Source organism: Mustela putorius, unplaced genomic scaffold (assembly GCF_011764305.1).
Source record: "Mustela putorius furo isolate JIRA1106 unplaced genomic scaffold, ASM1176430v1.1 tig00000127_pilon_pilon_pilon, whole genome shotgun sequence".
Classification (NCBI taxonomy): Eukaryota; Metazoa; Chordata; class Mammalia; order Carnivora; family Mustelidae; genus Mustela; species Mustela putorius.
In genome coordinates this window covers 8,518,110-8,540,370 of record NW_025421288.1, presented here as the reverse complement: position 1 = coordinate 8,540,370, position 22,261 = coordinate 8,518,110, and the positions used below count along the sequence as shown (strand labels likewise).

Here is a 22,261-nt window from a genome sequence, read left to right as displayed (position 1 = left end):
TACTGTCAGGTGCCTGCGTGAAGCATATGCCTTCAGCTAAGGGCATGATGTCCAGGTGCTAGGATCGAGCCCCACATCAGGCTTCCTGCTCAGACATGAGTCTGCTTCTCTCCCTCTCCCTCCGCCCCTCCCCACGGCTTGTTCTCTCTCTCTCTCAAATAAATAAATAAGATCTTATTTTTTTAAGTTTATTCTTTTTAAAAATATTTTATTTATTTATGGGGCATCTGGGTTGCTCAGTGGGTTAACGTCTCTGCCTTCGGCTCAAGTCATCGGACTCTCTGCTCAGCAGGGAGCCTGCTTCCCCTCTCTCTCTGCCTGCTGCTCTGCCTACTTGTGATCTCTCTCTGTCAAACAAATAAATAAAATCTTTTAAAAAAATATTTTATTTATTTATTTGACAGACAGAAAACAGGTAGGCAGAGAGGCAGGCAGAGGGAAGAAGGCTCCCTGCTGATCCCAGGACCCTGGGATCATGACTTGAGCCAAAGGCAGCCATTTTTAATCAATTGAGCCACCTAGGCGCCCCAATAAATAAAATCTTTAAAAAAAAATTTTTCTTTCATCACGTTCTTTGGAAGAAGATTACTAAGTACAGCCACAGTCAAGGTGTGGAGTTAAGCTCCCCCTCCGTGGAGTGGGCAAGGGGGCGCTATCTACATGAATTACGTGGGATTTTCTGTACAGGAGATTTGTCTCGTCTCCTTTATTTATCTAGTCATTTCTTTATGTCAGTACGGACTCATGGATATTTATTTTATACTTTGGTTTAGAATTCAATACTATATTATTGGGGTCTTCCTTCAAATTTTTCCATCTTTGGCCACTGTGAGCTCTGTCGGGTTGGCTCCTTTAATACACTTCTCTTCCCCCGTCCCCCTGTCTCTCCCTCAGACACACTTGTTTTGAGCACTTCCTTATGTGCTGGCTCTACAGAATGGTCTGGGCTCATCTTCTTTGTACACCAGAGCCCCAGCCCCACAATCAGCCACTTCTCCAAGGAGCCCTGGTTTCTTTTATTGGAGAAAGGTATTAAAAACCAAGATCTGGGCACTCAGGCACCTTTTGATAAACAAAAGTTAACCATAAAATTGTTGTTGGTCTTGGTAGGTTATCTGGATTTGGGGGAAAAAAAAACATATCGATGTTTTCTTTCATGTTTTTATTTTTGGTGACTTATTTTAAAAATCTTTCTTGGGGGCCCTGGCTGGGTCAGTCAGGAGAGCATGCAACTCTTGGTCTCGGGGTTGTAAGTTAGATCCCCATGTTGGGTATAGAGATGACTAAAAAATAAACAAAAAAAAATTTTTTTTTTTTTTTAAAGATTTTATTTATTTATCTGACAGAGAGAAATCACAAGTACACTGAGAGGCAGGCAGAGAGAGAGAGAGAAGGAAGCAGGCTCCCTGCTGAGCAGAGAGCCCGATGCGGGACTCGATCCCAGGACCCTGAGATCATGACCTGAGCCGAAGGCAGCAGCTTAACCCACTGAGCCACCCAGGCGCCCACAAAAAAAAAATTTTTTTCTCTAAAAAAGTCTTTCTTTACTTTAAGGTCTGGAAGATTTTCATCAACACTTTCCATGCAAAAATGTAAGGTTTTGTTTTTGACATTTAAGTCTTTAATCCATCTTTAATTGATCTTTATTTATGGTATAAGGTAGAAAGGCCAATCTTGTCTTTTTTATAAATGGCTAACTGCGATATGATAAAAGCAGAGAGAGAGAGAGAGAGACAGAGTACACAAACATGGCTTTTGTCCCTAGTTCCTAACACTGAATTCCTAAATCCCTTGGAATTCCTGGGTGATAAGAAAGTCTTTCCTTCCAAGGAGGCCAATCTTGGTGATAGCTTCGGGGTGGGGACTGCCCACTAGAAAAACAGAGGCAGGACAGTCCCATCGCCCACCTTCCAGCAAGGGGAGGGGGCTGGAGATGGAGTTGATCACCAAAGGCCAATGATCATGCCTGCGTCATGGAACCTTTGCAAAAACCCTAATCGATTGGGCTTGGAGAACTTCCGGGTTAATGAACATGGACAGGGAAGTTGACACATCCCATGTCCACAGGATCAGAAGATCCTGTGCTTGGAATCCTTCCAAAGTCACCCTATGTACCTCTTCATCTGACTGTTCATTTGTTTCCTTTATAGCATCCTTTATAATAAATTGGTACTAGTAAGTAAAGTGTTTCCCTGAGTTCTGTGAGCTGTTACAGCAAATTCAGACCTGAGGAGGGGCTTGTAAGAACCCCGATTTATAGCCAACTCAGAAGTGTGGGTAACCTGGGACCCACAACTTGAGATCAGTGTCTGCTGTAGCCGGCGGGCACTCTTGTAGGACTCAGCCCTTAACCTGTGGGGTCTATGCAAACCAAGGATGGTTAATGTCAAGTCAAATGAAGTGGTAAGCCTTCCAGTGTGGGGCACAGAATTAGAAAGTTGTTTGGTGTGGAAACTCATATTCTGTGGTGTCAATATTCTGAACAGAAAACAGATCGTAGTCATGTCAACCAAGAAAAGGAGGTGAAATTGGTGTCCCAAAATTGCAACTTGGGGAGCACAGATTCCAGAGTAGCCAGAAAAAGTGTCCCACTCATTTGGTTTAAGCAAGAGGTTTTTTTTTTTTTTTTTTTTAATATTTTATTTATTTGACAGAGAGAAATCACAACTAGGCAGAGAGGCAGGAAGAGAGAGGAGGAAGCAGGCTCCCCGCAGAGCAGAGAGCCCGATGTGGGGCTCGATCCCAGGACTCTGCCCGAAGGCAGAGGCTTTAACCAACTGAGCCACCCAGGCGCCCCTAAGCAAGAGGTTTTAATGAGAAAGAACAGAGAGCCTGGGTGGCTCAGTCGTTAAGCGTCTGCCTTCAGCTCAGGGCATGATCCCAGGGTCCTGGGATTGAGCCCTCCACTGAGTTCCCCGCTCAGCAGGAAGCCTGCTTCTCCCTCTCCCACTCCCCCTGCTTGTGTCCCCTCTCTCACTGTCTCTCTCTGTCAAGTAAATAAATAAAATCTTTAAACACACACAGACACTTTTGATTACTATCTAATCGATGATTCTATTAGTGCTATCAATTGAAACTGTTCTTGGTATGCGGTAGTTAACTTTTCTCTCCTCATAAAATTCCAAGTTTTATGGTTCAAATACCAGTCGTTATGTTGGGATTTTATGAGGAACTGCTGGTTAAACAGTTACTGCTTCTGGCCCAGTTTAGAGTGCATTAGTGGGACTCCTGGGGGGCTCAGTCATCAAGTATCTGCTCGGCTCAGGTCATGATCCCAGGGTCCCAGGATCCAGCCCCGCATTAGGTTCCCTGCTTGGCAGGAAGCCTGCTTCTCCCTCTCCCACTCTCCCTGCTTGTATTCCCTCTTTCGCTCTCTCTCTGTCACATAATAAATAAAATCTTTAAAAAAAAAAAAAAGAGCGTTAGTTAGAAAGGAAATTGGAGGGGTACCTGGGTGGCTCTGTTGTTAAGCGTCTGCCTTCAGCTCAGGTCATGATCCCAGCATCCTGGGATCGAGTCCCACATTGGGCTCCCCCTGCTCAGCGGGAAGCCTGCTTCTCCCTCTCCCACTCCCCCTGCTTGTGTTCCCTCTCTCACTGTCTCTCTCTGTGTCAAATAAATAAATAAGTCTTAAAAAAAAAAAAGTTAAAGGAAATGGATCTTCTAGCAAGTTGAGAACAAAGATTCCCTTTCATCCTCTAATTAGAAAGCAGCATTACAACTGATTAGCCAGTTTCTTTAAAACAGTAGTACCAATATTTTTTTTTAATTCCAATATAGCCAACATACAGTGTTATATTAGTTTCAGTTGTATGATATAGTGATTTAACACTTCCATGCATCGCCCAGTGCTCACCAGACAAGGGCAGTCCTTGGGCCCCTGGGTGGCTCAGTCAGTTAAGTGCCTGCCTTTGACTCAGGTCATGATCCCAGGGTTCTGGGATCAAGTCCTGTGCTCGCTTCAGCAGCACATATACTAAAAAAAAAAATGGGATCAAGTCCTGCATCAGGCTTCCTGCTCAGTGGGGAGCCTGCTTTCTTCCTCTGGCTCTATCCCTCCCCTCTGCTTGTGCTCTCTCTGTCTGTCAAATAAATAAATAAAATCTTAAAAAAAAAAAAAAGACAAGGGCACTCCTCAATCGCCATCCCCTGTTTCACCCATTCCCCCATCTTCCTCCCCTCTGGTAACCACCAGCTTGTTCTCTAAAGTTAAGAGTTTTCTTGGTTTGGGGCGCCTGGGTGGCTCAGTGGGTTAAGGCCTCTGCCTTCAGCTCAGGTCATGATCCCAGCATCCTGGGATTGAGCCCCACATCGGGCTCTCTGCTCAGCAGGGAGCCTGCTTCCTCCTCTCTCTCTGCCTGCCTCTCTGCCTGCTTGTGATCTCTGTCTGTCAAATAAATAAATAAAATCTTTAAAAAAAAAAAAAAGAGTTTTCTTGGTTTGTCTCTGTTTTTTCCCCCTTTGCTCATCTGTCTTGTTTCTTAAATTCCACATATGAATGAAATCCTCTGGTATCTGTCTGGAGCACCTGGGTGGCTCAGTTGATTAAGCATCTGACTTAGGCTCAGGTCAAGATCTCAGGGTCCCAGGATCTAGCCGCACATCAGGCTTCCTGCTCAGTGGGGAGCCTGCTTCTTGCTCTCCCTTTGCACCCCCCCCCACAACAGTCACATTCTCTCTCTCAAATAAATAAGTCTTTTTTTTTTTTTTAAGATTTTATTTATTTATTTGACAGATCACAAGTAGGCAGAGAGGCGGTGGGGGGGGCGGGGCGGGGAGAGCAGGCTCCCTGCTGAGCAGAGAGCCCAATGCAGGCCTCGATCCCAGGACTTTGAGATCATGACCTGAACCAAAAGCAGAGGCTTAACCCACTGAGACACCCAGGCGCCCAATAAATTAAAATCTTAAAAAAAAAAAAATCGTATGGTATTTGTCTTTCTCTGAGTTATTTCCCTTGGCATAATACTCTGTAGCTCCATCCACAATGTTGCAAGTGGCAAGATTTCATTCTTTTTTTTTTAAGATTTTATTTATTTATTTGACAGACAGAGATCACAAGTAGGCAGAGAGGCAGGCAAAGAGAGAGGGGGAAGCAGGCTCCCTGTGGAGCAGAGAGCCCAATGCGGGGCTCGATCCCAGGACCCTGGGAGTCATGACCCGAGCCGAAGGCAGAGGCTTTAATCCACTGAGCCACCCAGGCGCCCCTCATTCTTTTTTTATGCCTGAATAATATTCCATTGTGTGTACAGACCACATCTCCTTTATCCATTCATCTGTCGATGGACACTTGAACTGCTTCCATAATTTGGCTACTGTAAATAATGCTGCTATAAACCTAGGGCTCCATCTAGCCCTCTGAATTAGAGTTTTTTTATGGTTGGGGCAAGGGGTAAATACCCAGCACTGCAATTGGATTGTAGGGTAATTTCAGAACCTCCATGATGTTTTCCATAGTGACTCCATCAGTTTCCATTCCCCCCTGAGAGTGCAAGAGGGTTCCTTTTCTTTCCACACTTGCTGTTTCTTCTGTTACTGATTTCCGCCACTCTGACAGGTGTGAGGGGTATCTCATTGTAGTTTTGATTTGCATTTCTCTCATGATGAGTCATGCTGAGCATCTTTTCGTGTGTCTGTTGGCCATCTGAATGTCTTCTTTGGAGAAATGTCTGTTTGTATCTTCTGCCCATTTTTAACTGAATTATTTGTTTTTGGGGGTGTTAATTTGTAAAGTTCTTTATGTATTTTGGATACTAATCCTTTTTGGATATGTCATTTGCAAATTTCTTCTCCCACTCAGTTGGTTGCCTTTTAGTTCTGTTGACTGTTTCCTTCATTTCTGCATAGAAGCTTTTAATTTTGATGAGGTCTCAGTAGTTTATTTCTGCTTTTATTTCCCTTGTCTAAGGAGACTTATCTAGAAGAAATGTTGCTATGGCCGATGTCAGAGACCTTACTGTCTGTGTTCTCTTACAAGTTTTTTATGGTTTCAGGTCTCACATTTAGTTTACTACCAGTAATTTACAAAACACTTTTATAAGTAATTAACATTCAATTTTTCAAAAAGATTTTATTTATCTATTTGACAGAGAGAAAGAACACAAGCAGGGGGAGTGGGAGAGGAAGAAGCAGGCTCCCCACTGCAGGGAGCCCGATGCAGGGGCTTGATCCCAGGACACTAGGATCATGACATGAGCCAAAGCCAGATGCCCATCTAACTGAGCCACCCAGGCACCCACTAACATTCAATTTGCAAGAAAAATTGACACTTAAATGTTTTTCTCTACTTACTTACAGAAAATTCTGTACAGAAAAATCAAGTTGAGGGGTGCCTGGCTATCTCAGTCAGTAGAGCAAGAAACTCTTGATCTCGGGGTTGTAGGTTCAAGCCCCATGTTGTGTGAAAGATTACTTAAAAGATAAAATATTTTTAAAAAAGAAAAATCAAATTGAATCCACAAATTACTAGAAGAAGAGTTCAATAAAAACCAGACACAAGGGGCGCCTGCGTGGCTCAGTTGGTTAAAGCCTCTGCCTTCAGCTCAGGTCATGATCCCAGGGTCCTGGGATGGAGACCCGCATTGGACTCTCTGCTCAGCAGGGAGCCTGCTTTCCTTCCTCTCTCTGCCTGCCTCTCTGCCTACTTGTGATCTCTGTCTGTCAAATAAATTTTTAAAAAAGAAAAAGAAAACTAGACACAAAACAATTGTTCTGCATGCCAGGAGCAAACAACTAGAAAAAAAATTTTTTTGAGATTTTTAAATTTTATTTATTTGACAGGGAGAAACACAGTGAGAGAGGGAACACAAGCAGGGGGAGTGGGAGAGGGAGAAGCAGACTTCCACTGAGAAGGGAGCTTGATCATGACTTGAGTTGAAGGCAAACACCTAACAACTGAGCCTCCCAGGTACCCCCCCCAAGTTTTTTAAGTTGCCATTTATACTAACAACTGTTAACCTTCAAAATAAACTATCAGTTATTTTGCCAGCAAGGACGGGATTATGCAGGAATAGCAGAGAATTGCAATTCAGGATATGTGGGCAGTTTGCAACAGTCTATACAACTGAAAGTACCCTTGCTATTATCCAGAAATGTCACTTCTAGATTCACAGCCCAGAGAAACTCTCAGACATGTCCACAAAGCAACATACAAAAAGATCTCACGCAGCATTGGTTAAAGCATCAAATATTTGGTCATCTGAAAAAATGCCTATCACCAGGGGACAAAATAATTTGTAGAAAATTTCTCAATAGAATACTACAAATGACTAAATCTTAAAGAACCAGGGCAGAAAAGACAAAATGTGCATCACAAATAAAGCATGAAAGGAAGAGGGGAGACAGCAGGTTCACCTTAAATTTTTTATTTCAAAAACCAGAAGACACTGTGGAGTACCGACAGTCTGCATTTTAACTGACTGCTATCCCGAAAGGGAGACCCATACCATTCACGGAGGTACTGTGCTCTCAGATTGGTCTGTGGAACGGACGGAGCCAGCCTCCCCTCAATCTCCCTGTTCCAAAAATCCACTTCATAAAATACCCTCAGGTAGAGGATTTACAAAACAATAAATGATAAGAACACATGCTATTCATGATCTTGGACCAAAAAAAACAAAACAACCTACAATTAAGTTTCCCATCAGACCTTGCTTCCCAAATTTTCACTCAAGGCAATAAAAGCAGGCTTAAAGCTGTCCCTGATAAAATTCCACATCGCAACTCTTCCAAAAACCAGTCGAACCCTTCCCTGGGAGACCTTCCCACTGGCAGAATTGAGACATTCTGTTCTCAAATTGAATTTTTCCCAGAGGTCAATGCCCTTGTCCCAGCTCCCAGCAGAGCGCTGTTCCTTTGCCTGCCCCTTCTCCGCTAACGGAGGCAGTGCCTCTTGCTGCCAGGAGGAGGCAGACACTGCTTCCATCTCAAGAGCTGCCCTTGGCGAGGAAGCTGTCTACAGTTGACTATTTCTCCTAACAACCTCTTCAGAAGCTTACTTCAAAGCACAGCGCAGGCGTTCAGTGAATTCCAGTGTCATGCCTTGTTCTACAAAACAGATGCCTTGTTCTATAAAATAAATCATACAGATGCGATTTCTGCCCTCGGGGACGTGGTTAATGGGTCAAGGAGCACAAGGAAAGGAATGCAGTAGTGACATTAAAACTGAAAAAGTGGGGCGCCTGGGTGGCTCAGTGGGTTAAGCCTCTGCCTTCAGCTCAGGTCATGATCTCAGGGTCCTGGGATTAAGACCCGCATCAGGCTCTCTGCTCAGCAGGGAGCCTGCTTCTCCCTCTCTCTCTGCCTGCCTCTCTGCCTACTTGTGATCTCTCTCTTTCTCTGTTAAATAAATAAATAAAATCTTAAAAAAAAAAAAAGAAAAAGAAAGAAGGAAGGAAAGAAAAAAGATCACTCTGGGCACCTGATTGGCTTGGTGGGTGGAGCGTCTGCTTTCAGCTCAGGTCATGATCCTAGGGTGCTGGGATAGAGCCCCATGTCTGGCTCCTTGCTCAGCAGCGAGTCTGCTTCTCCTTCTTCCCCTGGCCCTCTCCCCTGCTCATGCTCTCTCTCTCTCTCTCTCAAATAGATAAATAAAATATTTTTAGAAAGAAAAAAAAAAGGATCATTCTTGGGGTGCCTGGGTGGCTCAATCAGTTAAGCATTTGCCTTTGGCTCAGGTCACGGTCTCAGGGTCCTGGGATCAAACCCTGTGTTGGGCTCTCTGCTCAGCGGGGAGTTTGCCTCTCCTCTCTCCCTCTGAGCTCTCTCTTCAAATAAAAAATCTTAGGAAGGAAGGATGGATGGAAAGGAGGGAGGGCAGGAGGGAGGAGAGAGAAAAAGACTACCCCAGCTATAATATGGAGAATGGATTAGAAGGGGGTAAAGTCAGGGGTTCCTGGCTGGCTCAGTCAGTAGAGCATAGGACTCTGGATTTGGGGGTTGTGAGTTCAAGCCCCCTGTTGGTTGGAGATTACTTAAAAATAAACTAGAAGAAGAAGAAGGAGAGAGAGAAGAAGGAGCAGGAGGTAAAGTCAGACCCAGGAAACCAGGTTGGAAATCTGCAGCAGAAATCCTGGGGAGAATGGCTTAAGCTAGGGTACTGACAAGGAGAAAAGCAGCTGCTGATATCTAGAAGCTGGCCTGGCACTTACACCAAGGCCTTGGTGTTCTCCTGTTGAACATAATTTCAGAATATCAACATAAGACAAGGCCACTCTGATCATGATGGGTCAAATCAAAAGAAGCCCATTCTACATAATAACATCTGAACACAGAAAAAACATGAACACTGCCCAAATCACAAAAGTCCAAGCAGCTCCCTATCCTGCTAATATGAGTGACTGTTGTTTCTTTACCAATCATAGGTTAGCCTCATCTGACCACTGTCTTCCCTCCTTCTAGATAAGACTTATTCAGATACTGAATAATGGGGCGCCTGGGTGGCTCAGTGGGTTAAGCCTCTGCCTTTAGCTTGGGTCATGGTCTTGTAATCCTGGGATCGAGCCCCGCATCGGGCTCTCTGCTCGGCAGGGAATCTGCTTCTCCCTCTCTCTCTGCCTGCCTCTCTGCCTACTTGTGATCTCTCTGTCAAATAAATAAATAAAATCCTTTAAAAAAAAAAAAAGATACCCAATAATAAACGATGCCACTTCCCAAAAGCAATGAATCCAAAGTAAAGCCTCACTTGTTTAAACCCTCCCCCCAAACACCTAACACAAGCCCAGATCCTAAAATAAGTTCTAACAGCCTCCTACTGAGACACCCTGTGGTTTCCCATGGTATGTGTTCCTCCTCCCTGTAACAAGCAATAAACTCATGTTGCTCCAATACAAATACGTTCCTGGAAGTCTTTGACCGGAGACCACTTACAGTTTATCAGCACTGGAGATAATGACCACACCTGGTTTAGACCACTGAGCAAGAGAGGGCCCATTGGAGAAGGAACAGATTTGTAGGAAAAGATGATGAATTCAGTTTTGGACAAGCTGAACAGGTTATGGGCCATCCCAGTGAAGATGTCCGGCAGACCGTTAGATACAAAAGTGTGCAGTCAGGAGATCCTGGGTTGAGACGATGTTGGGGACATGGCAGCATATGTATATGGTAAATGAGGCTAAGATTCTGGGTAAGTTGGTCTAGGCAGAGCATAGTGAGTGAGAAAACAAGTGGACTGGGGCAGAACCCTGAAGAACGTGTAGGGATAGAGCGTGAAAAATGGCCAAGAAGCAAGAGGAGACCCAGGAGAGTGCCGGGTATCAGAAAGCAAGGGTGGAGAGCAACTTCAGGAAGAAGGGCAGGTCAAGGGCGCCTGGGTGGCTCAGTGGGTTAAGCCGCTGCCTTCGGCTCAGGTCATGATCTCAGGGTGCTGGGATCGAGTCCCACATCGGGCTCTCTGCTCGGCAGGGAGCCTGCTTCCTCCTCTCTCTCTCTGCCTGCCTCTCTGCCTACTTGTAATCTCTCTCTGTAAAATAAATAAATAAAATCTTTAAAAAAAAAAAAAAAGAAAGAAAAGAAAGGCAGGTCAACAGGGTCAAATGCTACTGAGAGGCCAAGAAGCACAACGTATTGGGGCACCTGACTGCTTCCATGGTGAGCCATGTGACTCTTGGTCTTGGGGTCCTGAGTTCCAGTCCCACGTTGGGTGTGGAGATTACTTTAAAAGGGGGCAGGGGGTGTCTGGGTGGATCAGTCGGTTAAATGTCTGACTTTGGCTCAGGTCATGATTCCAGGCTCCTGGGATCAAGCCCCGCATTGGGTTCCCTGCTCTGCAAGACATCTACTTCTCCCTCTCCTTCTGACCCTCCCCTCTGCCCATGTTCTCTCACTTTCTCACTCTCTCCAATAAATAAAATCTTTTAAAAATATTTTATTTAAAAAAAAAATAAAAGATGAAAGTATCTTCTGGGATGAAGTGAGTAAGATCAGTAGTGGCCTTGGTGGAGGGGCCAGTACCGGAGCCAGAGTGCAAGGGGTTAAGAAGAGAATGGGAAGCAAAGGGCAGTTTCAGAGATTTCTCTTTGTCCTTCCCACTGTGGTAGCTCTTCTTCCCAGGCGGGACACCTGATGTGAAGTTCATCTAACTCCAAGTACATCAACCCTGTTCAACACCCAGGGACCAGGGAAATGATGCGTGGAGTACACACAGCAAGCTCCCATTCCAGCTCCCACTCCCAAAATCAGTGGAATACATTGTTCTCAGATAGAGGACGCATCAGATGTTAAACTGGTAAGAACAGATACCACACTTGATCTTAGCCAAAAGGCCGAGAATCGCTAATACCGGTATCAACCCTCCATCATCCCAAACCTTCCTCCCTCGGGTCGACAAACACCGCACTCGAGCCCGTCGTTATACTTTTCAACATCCTCATCTCCCTGAAACCAGGCTATTGCTTCCCAAGGTCATGCTTCACCACAATCCAGATAATTCTGGTTTCAAACTTTGATTGTTTCTCCACTGAGGTTGCGGGCGGGTCTCCCGATTCCTAGCAGAGCCGTGGTTACTTGCATAATCTCTTCCTCCCTTTAGGGAGGCAGTACCTCTCGTAGCCACCTGGGGGCAGGGTTGCTCCCTGAGCGAACTCGCCGGACCCCGTAGCGCAATGAATTGGAGCTGGAAAAAGGTCATTCGAAATTTACGGAGATTAACTAAAATATTGAGTCCTTCTTAGTGTCTTGCATTCTGCCAGGCAACAGGAATATAACGATGATTTCCACAGGCATGATCTTGAACCTGAAAGAGTTACAATGGGCGGCAGGGTGGAATCAGGCTTGGGGAGAGAACAGGAGGTTTTAAAAAAAAAAAAAGAAGGGGCGCCTGGGTGGCTCAGTGGGTTAAGCCGCTGCCTTCGGCCCAGGTCATGATCCCAGGGTCCTGGGATTGAGTCCCGCATCGGGCTCTCTGCTCAGCAGGGAGCCTGCTTCCTCCTCTCTCTCTCTCTGCCTGCCTCTCTGCCTACTTGTGATCTCTGTCTGTCAAATAAATAAATAAATCATCTTTAAAAAAGAAAAGAAAAGAAAGAAACTGGCAAGGAAAGCAAGGGTCTTGACAGCTATATTGATGGCCTGGTCTTTAGCCTAAAGACTATGAAAGGGTACTGAAGGATTATGAGCCGAGAAGTGAGACTTGACCACAAATGTTTTATTTGGAAAGATCTCCCTGCTATAAGGTAGAGAATGGATTGATTAAAAGGGAGGAAATCAGATCCAGGGAGCCAGATAAAATTTGTTGTAAAAACCACAGGAAAGGTGTGCCTGGGTGGCTCAGTTGGTTAAGCATCTGCCTTCAGCTCAGGTCATGATCTCAGGGTCCTGGGATGGAGCCCTAGATCAGGCTCTCTGCTCCGCAGAGATCCTGCTTCTCTGTCTCCCTCCGCTTCTCTCCCTGCATATGCACTCACTCACTCTCTCTCTCTCTGTTAAATGAATAAATAAAACCTTTTAAAAAGAAAGATTTTATGCAACCTACTAATGAGAGAACAAATAAGATTTAAGACTGGTTCAAAGGAGAATTCTAGGAAAGGAGTATTTTCGAATCCATCAGTCAAGAATGCTGATATGAATTTGTTCATAAGTAGATATAAAACTGGCTAATAAAAAAATAAAACTGGCTAATGTCACACAAGGATATCACAGAATTATAAAATAACCAAATCAAGAGTAAATAGGAAGTCGAAAAAAAGGACACACTCCCTAGAAAATCAGATAACCCCGAAGATGTGTTGGCTCACTTTACAGCATCAGAAGGACGCTGAGCAATCACTTTGGCCTCTCTCCAATTTTTGGAAAAAGGCAAAAAAATTTTAACAGGGTCAAAAGTAGAGACCAGGTTTGAATCACAGCTCAACCACAGTAGCTCTGTGTCCCTGGGTGAGTAACGATCTAATACTCAGTTTTCTTTCATTTTTTTCTAAAGGTTTTATTTATTTGACAGAGAGAGATCACAAGTAGATGCAGAGAGGGAGAGAGAGAGAAGAGGAAGCAGGCTCCCTGCTGAGCAGAGAGCCTGATGCGGGGCTCGATGCGGGCTCGATCCCAGGACTCTGGGATCATGACCTGAGCCGAAGGCAGAGGCTTTAACCCACTGAGCCACCCAGGTGCCCCAGTTTTCTTACCTGTACACCAGGGATGAGATTTTTGTTGTCGTTGTTTCCAAGTAGTTTCCACACCCAAAGTGGGGCTTGAATTCACAACCCCCCAACCGCACGCTCTACTGACTGAGCCCCCCAAGCACCCAAAAATTATTTTCCAACTGAGGTAATACTTCACATAAAGCACTTACTATACTACCTTCCCCGGGTTCCATGGGAAGCAGTTAATGGATATTAATATTTTTCTAAGATTTGTTTATTTATTTGAGAGAGAGCACGGGGCAGGGAGGGACAAAGGGAGAGGCAGAGAATCGGAGAACCTCTAGCACACTCCCCACTGAGCGGGCAGCTGGAGGCAGGGCTCCACATCTGACGGTGAGACCATGGCTGGAGCTGAAGTCAGAGCCTTAACCAACTGAGCCACACACGAGCCCTGGATGTTAATATAACAACATTAACACCCTCCGCTAATTGTTTCATCTCATTGTTCCCATTTCTCATTACTTGACACCCAAGCCTTTTGATCCTGGCCAAGTAAATGTATTTACACACACATACACACACACACACACAGAGTTTCATTTCATGTGACTACTACATTCTTCATTTCCAGAACAATCTCCTTTCTTATCCATAGGAAAAAAAAATCAGTGTTTATTCCGTGGATAATGAAACTTGCGTTATTTCCACCAAACTTCAGTCTCCCCTTGACATACACAAAATCTCCCCAATTCTGTTTCAAAAATCCTACTCATGGGCGCCGGATAAAATAAAAAATTATTTTTATTAAAAAATAATAAAATGGACAAATTAATAAACAGTTCTGGATTTTTGGATCCTCTTGGTTAGATTTTTCACACAGAGACACTATTTTAAAGATTTTATTTATTTATTTGACAGAGAGATCACAAGTAGGCAGAGAGGCAGGCAGAGAGAGAGGAGGAAGCAGGCTCCCTGCTGAGCAGAGAGCCCAATGCGGGGCTCCATCCCAGGACCCTGAGAATCATGACCTGAGCCAAAGGCAGAGGCTTTAACCCACTGAGCCACCAGGCACCCCCAGAGACACTATTTTAGCAAGGCGACAACCAACTGGTCTAAAAAGCGGCCTAGTTTGCCACTGTCCCCACCAGTTCATATCACTTAGGGGCATTATTTACAAATCTGCACATATGTCAGTTGGAGATCCCTGACTTAAATCCCCTCTTTCCATTCCCATTGCCAGTGCACTTGTTAGTACAGAATCCATTTCCCTGTTGACTAAACTACTCGGACACTCTAATTAATGTCCTTGTCTCCATCTTCTCTCTCAGTTTCCTATCACCTCCCTGCTCAAAAACTTTTATCTTTTCCCCCTCATCATCTACGGTTCATATAATCTTTGCATTCCAGACCCTCCTCATTTGGCCTTCCCCAGGAAATCTTTTCCAGTTTTATATTCTACGATTCCCCTCCAGCCCATCATTCATGAATTACACTCATACACTTCCTTTCTGCTCCAGCTCCAAGCCTGTGCTCAATTTTTTTTTTAAGATTTTATTGATTGATTGATTTGACAGAGAGACAGCGAGAAAGGGAACACAAGCAGGGGGAGCAGCAGCAGGAGGGAGAGAAGCAGGCTCCCCGCTGAGCAAGGAGCCCCACCTAAGGCTCGATGCCAGGACCCTGGGATCATGACCTGAGCAGAAGGCAGACACCTAACGACTGAGCCATGCAGGTGCTCCCTGTGCTCAAATTTTAACTGGAATTCCCATCTACCCCCACCCCTGTAGTCTGTTTAATCTACTCTTCAAGGCCTAGGCACTCCATAAAGCATTTCCCAACTCCCATTTCCACACACAACCCCTCTATATTGTTTCTGCCTAGTGTGGACCTTCTGAATTGTTCATAGTTTAACTGTTTCATACACAAAACACACACACAAACACACATATGTAAAATACTTCAGGCTTTTTTTAGTTATTTAAGTAATCTCTATACTGAACGTGGGGCTTGAATTCAGGACCCCAAGATCAAGAATCAGCGACTCCTTCAACTGAGTCAGTCATTTACCCCCACATCTTCTATATACTTTGTTATAATTTTTCAACCATGTATTTGAGCAAGCAATTAATATTTGCTGAATAAATAAATTTATTTCAGTCCCTAAATGTATTCAAACTGGAATTCTCTCAGTTGTGAATACTTGTTAGGGTACCCTGGGACACACATAGGGACACTGTTGCCCCTGAGAGTGACAATTGATTTGGCAGGGGGAGAGATGGAAAAATCTTAGATATTAAAGAGGTTTCTGGCCCTTCAAAGGGCCATGGTACATAAGCAAATATACAGCATACCAGTGGTATTAAAATTTCATGAGTGGGACTGGAGAGAGAAATGTCTTCTTAAGGCTCCTGGGGAAGGGGAGATAACAAAACAAAACAAACAAAAAGACTGAGAAACAGAGCCCTGGGATCATTCCATTTGTTTCCTGTGCATTTGCCTGCTCCCTGACTACCTTGAGCAGTAACTCTAAGATGAGAGTCGTAAAGCCTAGTGGTCAGATGTGCCGGCATGGAATCAGACAGCCTGAATTTGCAGACTGCTTGGCTCTGATTATCTCTTAAATGGGTAACACGCAGCAAGTTACTTAACCTCCCTAGACCTCACGTTCCTCACCTGTAACATTACCTTAATAGCTTCCTCCCCGGGTTGCAGCGTTAGGTGAGGTCACACAGAGGAGCACACAGTCAGAGCTTAGTCCATGTTTCTGAAACCGGCAAGTATACCGACTACTTACCGCAAATTGCTGATGAACCAAGCTAGTTGGTCCTAATGGTCTAGAGGTGACTGGAACCACCTTGAGGATCAGGTGAGAGTTGCAAGCCCCTCTGTAAGAACTCCTTGCATCTAGGGTCCCGTATCTATAAAATGGGGCTAGTTATGGGGCTCTCTTGGGATTTGGGAGAACTAAAGTAATCAAGTCGTGTAGTGTGCTTAAAACGGTGCTTCCAAGGATAGCGAACATTGGCTCAACTACAAGCCAAGCTTCCAACGACAGCGGACTAGACAGCAGTTCACAGGTGGCAGCTCAGGAAAAATCGGAACCCTGTCGGAAGGCTCAAACGGAGCACTTACAGCCTGATTCACTTTACCAAAATGGCTCCATACAAAGGACCTCCCCACAGCCACCCGCTATGCAAAAACCCTGCGCCCCAGCGCTGCAATGGACGCTGGGCGGCAGGCGCGGGACCGAGATGACACCGGTCGAGACTTCAGGAGGTTCGGGATCTGTGGAGGCAGAGCCTACACACCGGTATAGGGGGTGTGGGGGGGGGCAGGGGGTGCTGGCACCGGTGACCGAAGCAGAGCGTCGCCCACCACAGGTGCGAAGCCTCGGCTTCGGCGTCCTGGTCCCAGAAAAAAGTAGCGGTCCAGACCCCAACCATAACCACAAAGCCGACCGCGCCCTTCCCTAAAGCGCATGCGCGTCTTTTTCCCGCCCCAGCTCCTGCGGGTGCGCACAGCACTCCCGCCTTCCCGGGAATTCTCTACCCACAACTCCCCGGGCTCGCGCGCGCTCTCACTTTTTTTTTTTTTTTTTTTCCTCCGCGCGCCCTCTTTCTATACGCCTGCGTCCGCTATAGTCCCTCCCACAAGTCCCGTGGGCCTCTGCGAGGTGGTATTTAAGCATCTCGCGGGAGGCCTTCGGTCTCATTTTTCCACGGAGTTGGGTGAGTGCTTACTTTCCCTGCATTATTATTTTTTTTTTTTTAAATTTTATTTATTTATTTGACAGAGAGAAATTACAAGTACACTGAGAGGCAGGCTCCCTGCTGAGCAGAGAGCCCGATGCGGGACTCGATCCCAGGACCCTGAGATCATGACCTGAGCCGAAGGCAGTGGCTTAACCCACTGAGCCACCCAGGCGCCCCCCCTGCATTATTTTTTTAAGTCAAGTGAGCGAAGCACGCTTGAGGGTGTTAGGCTGGGTTTACTGGTTGGCGCGGGAGGGTTAAAATCTTGGCCATGGCCTTGAATTCGCGGAGCCGCCGCCGAGCTTTGTAAAGGACAAAATGGCGACGGCGGGCCGTGGCGGCGGCCCTCTCTGTGATGAGAACCTTTTCACAGACCTGTACTGAGCTCCGTGAGGAAAAGACTCTCTGAGGAGACGGGCCTCGCCCAGCCCAAGCCCAGCACAGTCGCAGCTCCGGAAGACAAAGCGAACGTGAAGTCACGGGTGTGGATTTAATGTCCCTTTGTCCGCAGGGTTCGGGCGCACCTTTGAACGCCGCAGAATGGAGAAGAGCCGACTTGCGTGGGTAGGTGTTCGTGGTCATCCTCTCCCGCTGTTTCTCTGCTGTGCAGCTGACGCAGGCCCCCGGGGGGGTGCTACGGGGATGATACTTAACTTGAACTCTCTCTTTCTGATGGCTCAGTGGAGAAAACCTAAAAACTGAGTAGCACCGCCCTGCAGCAGACGTGTGGGGTTTCGGCCCGGAAGTGTTAGGGCACGAACGTGAGAGGGACTGCGAGGTACGGCACTAAGTGAGGGGTGCTCCTCGGTTTCTTTCAGATGCGGTTCGGCTCTAAAGACCTTAGAGGTTTGAGGGCGAGACAAGACCTGTCCCCTGATCCTTGCGAACTAGGCCTCACTGTGATGCTCCAGGTGGGTATGAGGCGATTTCTGCAGGTGCGGGTGGGCATGGGGTCTGGTGGGGTTTGCTCTCGTCCAAATTGTGCTGACCACTCAATGATGAACATAAAAAAGACAAGCATATGGCTGAACTTAAAAAGTGATGTCATCTTCCTGCTGAGAAGTGGGCCGGGAGTACTCCAGGGTCTGTGAGCGACTCTTCCTGGGTACATCATCATGCCTTTCTTTTCTGCTCTAGCATCTCATCACTAGGCCTGAGCAACCCAACGGTCTGCCTGGGTGAATACAGGTAATTAAACTGTTGAAATGGGGGATTGGAGTGTCCTCTCGGTTATGCCTACAACCAGGAGAGCAAATGGGCAGTGGAGCCATGTTGCCTTTTTGCTCCTTCCAGCTTGTTCTTGGAATGATTTTGCCGTGGAGGGAGAGCAGCCCAACAGTAGAGTTCTTGGGAGGGTGTGCTCTCCCTCACCCATGTCAACTGTCAGATGATTTGAATAGATATGCTGATCCTCTGTGAGGTGCGACAATTAATAGCATGTTAGAGTTCTGATGGCAGTTTTTGTTAACGAAGAAACTTTATTCCACTTTGTATTTTTAGGTAACCGTTTGTTCCCCTTTTGCAGGTTGTCCTGAGGGTGATACATTTATCTGTGATACGGTAAGTAGCTTCCGACAGTACTGTGATAAATATGCATGTATAGGAGATCAGTATCCAAAGGATGGCTTTTCTCATCGTGGCTGTTTTTGTTGTGACCAGAGATATGTTTTTATTTTATGTAGACTCCATTCCCAACGTGAGGATCAAACTCATGACCTCGAGCCCAGGGGTCACATGTTGCACGGACTGAGCCAGCCAGGGGTCCCTTGATCTATTTCCTCTAGATGTTCAAGATTTCTGCCCATCGTTGAACTCCTGGCAAGTGTTAAGAATGGTGAGTACTTGTAACCTGAGTGGTTGTGGCTTGGCAGAGTATGTGCCAGTGAGGAGAGCAAGCATCCTGTCTTACCCCAGTCATAGCCCCAGAGCCAGTAATGGTGAACCCACTGGGGCTAACTGGGAGAGAGGATGAGAATTTGTTCCATAAGGAACTGTCTGAGGTACAGCATATGCCTGTCAGTAGCATTTTTTTAGCTTAAATCTGTTGACCATAGTTAGGATGGACTGGGCTGTTTTAGATCCTTTACTAATTCTGTGATTTTCTCATTCAGAAGCAGCTTGTTCCTGTGTGTTACCCCAAAGCCTCCAGAGTTGACAGGTTAGTCGATTGATGTCTGGTTCATGCCCCAGATAGGCAGTTTCTGTGATGAATCAAACTAGCTCACTATGACTTACACAATGAAAATAAGTGAACACCTGAGAAACTGGTGAAGGCAGGAGCAGAGGGATGCTATGTGGAAGGGCTTTTTATACACCTACACTTTCGTCTTTTTCTAGGTGCTGCTACCCATAACCTGCTTGCTAGTTCAAAGGTGAGTTGTTTATATATGTAGTACGTGGAGCATATCAGGTAGAAAAAAATAGCCTTTTGAGGGCCTTAAATGCATGATGACTTACATGGAATCTCGTTCGGCTGATGGCTTGCTGTTGAGACTCAGAAGTCTGATTCTCCAAGGAATGGTAATTTTAAGTGGGAACAATTTTTGTTGGAGGTAAGCATTACTGATTCTGGTCTTAACTGTTTCAGGTCCAGTACGTTTTGTGGAGCCCAAGAGTGACTTGAGGTAAATGCCTTTGTAACACTGTCTTTCAGCTGCTGTATAAAATTTGTCAGGTGTTTTGGGGTCTGTGGGGGTGTGTGTGTGTGTTGGGTGTCATTTTTCTTGGGTAGCTATAAGAAGACATGACTGGCTTACTGCGGAGTCTTGTCTCTTGTCTCTGACCATTCTGAACCACCTGCACAACAAGCTCCCCCTCACCAGTGATGAATTCAATACCGCCCCAGTCTGATCACTGTGACTGAAAGGTATTTTCTGAGCTGAGAGCTTGTCTTAAAATGAAGTGACAGCAGTGGAAAGTTTTATCAAGTGACATTTAAGCCAGTAGGAAGTTCATGGACTACCTGGTGGTTACTGTAAAATATGCATGCTGAAACTCAAAAAGCCTTTGCTCTAAGCAGCAGAGACCCCTAGGGATGATTGAGAGGCTTAGTTCTCAATTATTCTTCTGCAGGAACCCTGAGCCATTTTTCTCCTGGGCTCCAGTCGAAGTCAGGTGAGTAAATCTAGGTGCAGGGTGGCCCAAACTAGAACTTCCCAGTGAAGAAACAGTCACATGTCCTACCTCCTGTCCTAGTCCCAGAGCCTGTAAAGGTGAACCCACTGGGGCTGGCTGGGGGAAAAGAGGAAACTTGTTCCAGAAGGAACTGTCTGAGGGATCATAAGTGGGTTCTAAATATGGGAAAGAGTGATAAATCTCTTGTTGAAGTTGAATGTATTTGTTTTCCAGGTCTGAAGAAAGAACAAGGCCTGTATTCTAGGTTAGTGTCTATTTAAATGTTGGTGTTTAGAATTTAATAGAGAAAGATAAGCAGAAAAGGTATGCCTGGAGGAAGGTTTTTAAAGGTGAACTAGTTTAAAGGGTAGGGTGAACATATTACATACATTATTACCTAGAAAGAAAATTTCACCTTTTTTTTTTTTTTTTTTCCCCCTCTACAGGAATCCAATTCTTCAGGGATATCAAAAGGAAGTTTTCAGGTCATTTTTTGTACAACCTAGTGGAAGTGTGCATACAGTTGTGTAAACCTTTCTAAATAAAAGTTTAACATTTATTGTTGTTCATGTGTTTTGAGTGTCTGGCGGAGCAGAAGGAAGTAATCTTGGGAAATTTGCCCTTGTCAGCATTGTTCAGTGTGGCAGGTTGCCTACTGTGGTCTGGCTTGGGGGGAAGCATTGTTCAGGGAACCTCAGTAGATCTACGGTTCCCCACCGTCAACTGCTATGCCATACTGTGTGGAATGGGTTTGGGTGATGACTTTAGCAGGCTAACCTGAGGCACTAGGAGCCAGTGGGGCATGACCATCAAGGATCCCTTACACTAAAAAAAAGTGTCAGATTTTGGTGTTTCGCTGCACTTTTCTGCACACAAAACTTCAGCATGGTTTCCGTGGCATCTTTTCCTGTAGGATCAGGCCTACAGCCCTTGCATTTCTGTTCCTATAGTGAAACCCGGGATTGCTACATGCCCTTTTTCTGGAATTCTCTGGGTTCCTTTATGGAGGTGACTCAGGGGCCCCTGGATAGTTAATTTAAGCATCCAGCTTGATGAATCAGGGTCCTGAGATCAAGCCTGTGTTGGGCTTCACACTGGGCATGGAACCTACTTAAAATTTTGTCCACTGGGGATACCTGGGTGGCTCAATTACATGTCTGCTTTCAGCTCGGGTCATGATCCCAGGACTCTGGGATCAAGCTCCCAATCAGGCTTCCTGCTCAGCGGGAAGCCTGCTTCTCCCTCTCCCACTCTCCCTGCTTGTGTTCCCTCTCTGGCTGTGTCTCTGACAAATATAGATTTTTTAATAATACAGTACTTTGTTGTGTGTGTGTGTCTTTTTTTTTTTTTTTTTTTTTTTTTTTTTTTTTGACAGATCACAAGTAGGCAGAGGGGGGCAGGGAGCCTGATGCTGGCCTGGATGCTGAACTCAATCCCAGGACCTTGGGATCATGACCTGAGCAGTAGGCAGAGGTTTTAACCCACTGAGCCCCCCAGGTACCCCAAAGAAATAAAATCTTTAAATATTTTCTGTCGGGGCGCCTGGGTGGCTCAGTGGGTTAAAGCCTCTGCTTTCGGCTCAGGTCATGATCCCAGGGTCCTGGGATCGAGCCCCGCATCAGGCTCTCTGCTCCAGGAGAAGCCTGCTTCCTCCTCTCTCTGCCTGCCTCTCTGCTTACCTGTGATTTCTCTCTGTCAAATAAATAAATAAAATCTTTTAAAAAAATAAAATTAAGTATTTTCTGTCAACTGCTAAAAGGCTTACCTTGCTTGACCAATCATTGTCTATGCTGTTGGCGTAAATACACCTTGAGTGCAATAATCCTACCTGGTCATCGTCCCTGCACACACACACACACACACACACACACCCCGCTTTTTAAGATCTCAGAGAGCACAGCTTATATTGGGGGTGGGTGAAGGAGGGGAAGAAGCAGAACCCCTGCTGAGCAGGAAGCTGGAGTCAGGACCCAGCCTAAGGCTGATGCTTAATTGACAACCACCCCGCCACCCCTCCTTGCGTTTGTTCTTTCAGTGGGAAATCCCTTCTGTTCATTCAGGACATCTGGTGGGGTACTCCGTGAACACGTACATGAATGTGATTTGCACTGAATATCCACTTTCTGTCTACGTGTGCCATTGTATCTGGGCATTTAGAAAATGGGAGTTAAGATATGTGAATGGGCACTTGAGAATTTATAATCTCACTGTCCCCACATGTACCTGATAATTTCAAATCTTCACTTTTTTTTTCTTTTAAGATACTTCAGTGTGCCAGGGGTGGGGGAGAATCTCCGCAGACTCTCCGCTGGGTGCTGACCTAACATA

At 45.7% G+C, this 22,261-nt stretch overlaps 1 long non-coding RNA gene and 10 other non-coding genes across 13 annotated transcripts; 9 read left to right on the top strand and 2 right to left on the bottom strand.

The window, feature by feature from the left end:
• Positions 1–7,431: 7,431 nt before the first annotated feature.
• Positions 7,432–7,615, bottom strand: LOC123388713. The gene has a single exon (XR_006603215.1). It is a non-coding gene; the product is annotated as a U2 spliceosomal RNA (small nuclear RNA).
• A 3,461-nt stretch (positions 7,616–11,076) lies between these two features.
• On the bottom strand, positions 11,077–11,270 carry LOC123388743. The gene has a single exon (XR_006603264.1). It is a non-coding gene; the product is annotated as a U2 spliceosomal RNA (small nuclear RNA).
• A 5,462-nt stretch (positions 11,271–16,732) lies between these two features.
• On the top strand, positions 16,733–20,492 carry LOC101682453. 3 transcript variants are annotated; one of them, XR_006601676.1, is made up of 12 exons: positions 16,733–16,795; positions 17,331–17,383; positions 17,638–17,730; positions 17,957–18,007; positions 18,345–18,379; positions 18,502–18,653; positions 18,931–18,977; positions 19,157–19,191; positions 19,407–19,443; positions 19,892–19,933; positions 20,168–20,198; positions 20,380–20,492. It is a non-coding gene; the product is annotated as an uncharacterized LOC101682453 (long non-coding RNA). The 3 variants fall into 3 exon arrangements; XR_001176139.2 differs by lacking the exon at positions 16,733–16,795 and having other exon boundaries at positions 16,933–17,383; XR_001176140.2 differs by lacking the exons at positions 16,733–16,795; positions 17,957–18,007 and having other exon boundaries at positions 16,929–17,383.
• Positions 17,454–17,526, top strand: LOC123388728. Its single transcript, XR_006603248.1, has one exon. It is a non-coding gene; the product is annotated as a small nucleolar RNA SNORD26 (small nucleolar RNA).
• Positions 17,810–17,883, top strand: LOC123388727. The gene has a single exon (XR_006603247.1). It is a non-coding gene; the product is annotated as a small nucleolar RNA SNORD27 (small nucleolar RNA).
• Positions 18,202–18,276, top strand: LOC123388726. The gene has a single exon (XR_006603246.1). It is a non-coding gene; the product is annotated as a small nucleolar RNA SNORD28 (small nucleolar RNA).
• Positions 18,697–18,823, top strand: LOC123388732. The gene has a single exon (XR_006603253.1). It is a non-coding gene; the product is annotated as a small nucleolar RNA SNORD22 (small nucleolar RNA).
• LOC123388725 lies at positions 19,018–19,084 on the top strand. The gene has a single exon (XR_006603244.1). It is a non-coding gene; the product is annotated as a small nucleolar RNA SNORD29 (small nucleolar RNA).
• LOC123388729 lies at positions 19,261–19,330 on the top strand. The gene has a single exon (XR_006603249.1). It is a non-coding gene; the product is annotated as a small nucleolar RNA SNORD30 (small nucleolar RNA).
• On the top strand, positions 19,634–19,702 carry LOC123388730. Its single transcript, XR_006603250.1, has one exon. It is a non-coding gene; the product is annotated as a small nucleolar RNA SNORD31 (small nucleolar RNA).
• LOC123388731 lies at positions 19,973–20,097 on the top strand. Its single transcript, XR_006603252.1, has one exon. It is a non-coding gene; the product is annotated as a small nucleolar RNA SNORD22 (small nucleolar RNA).
• Positions 20,493–22,261: the final 1,769 nt, after the last annotated feature.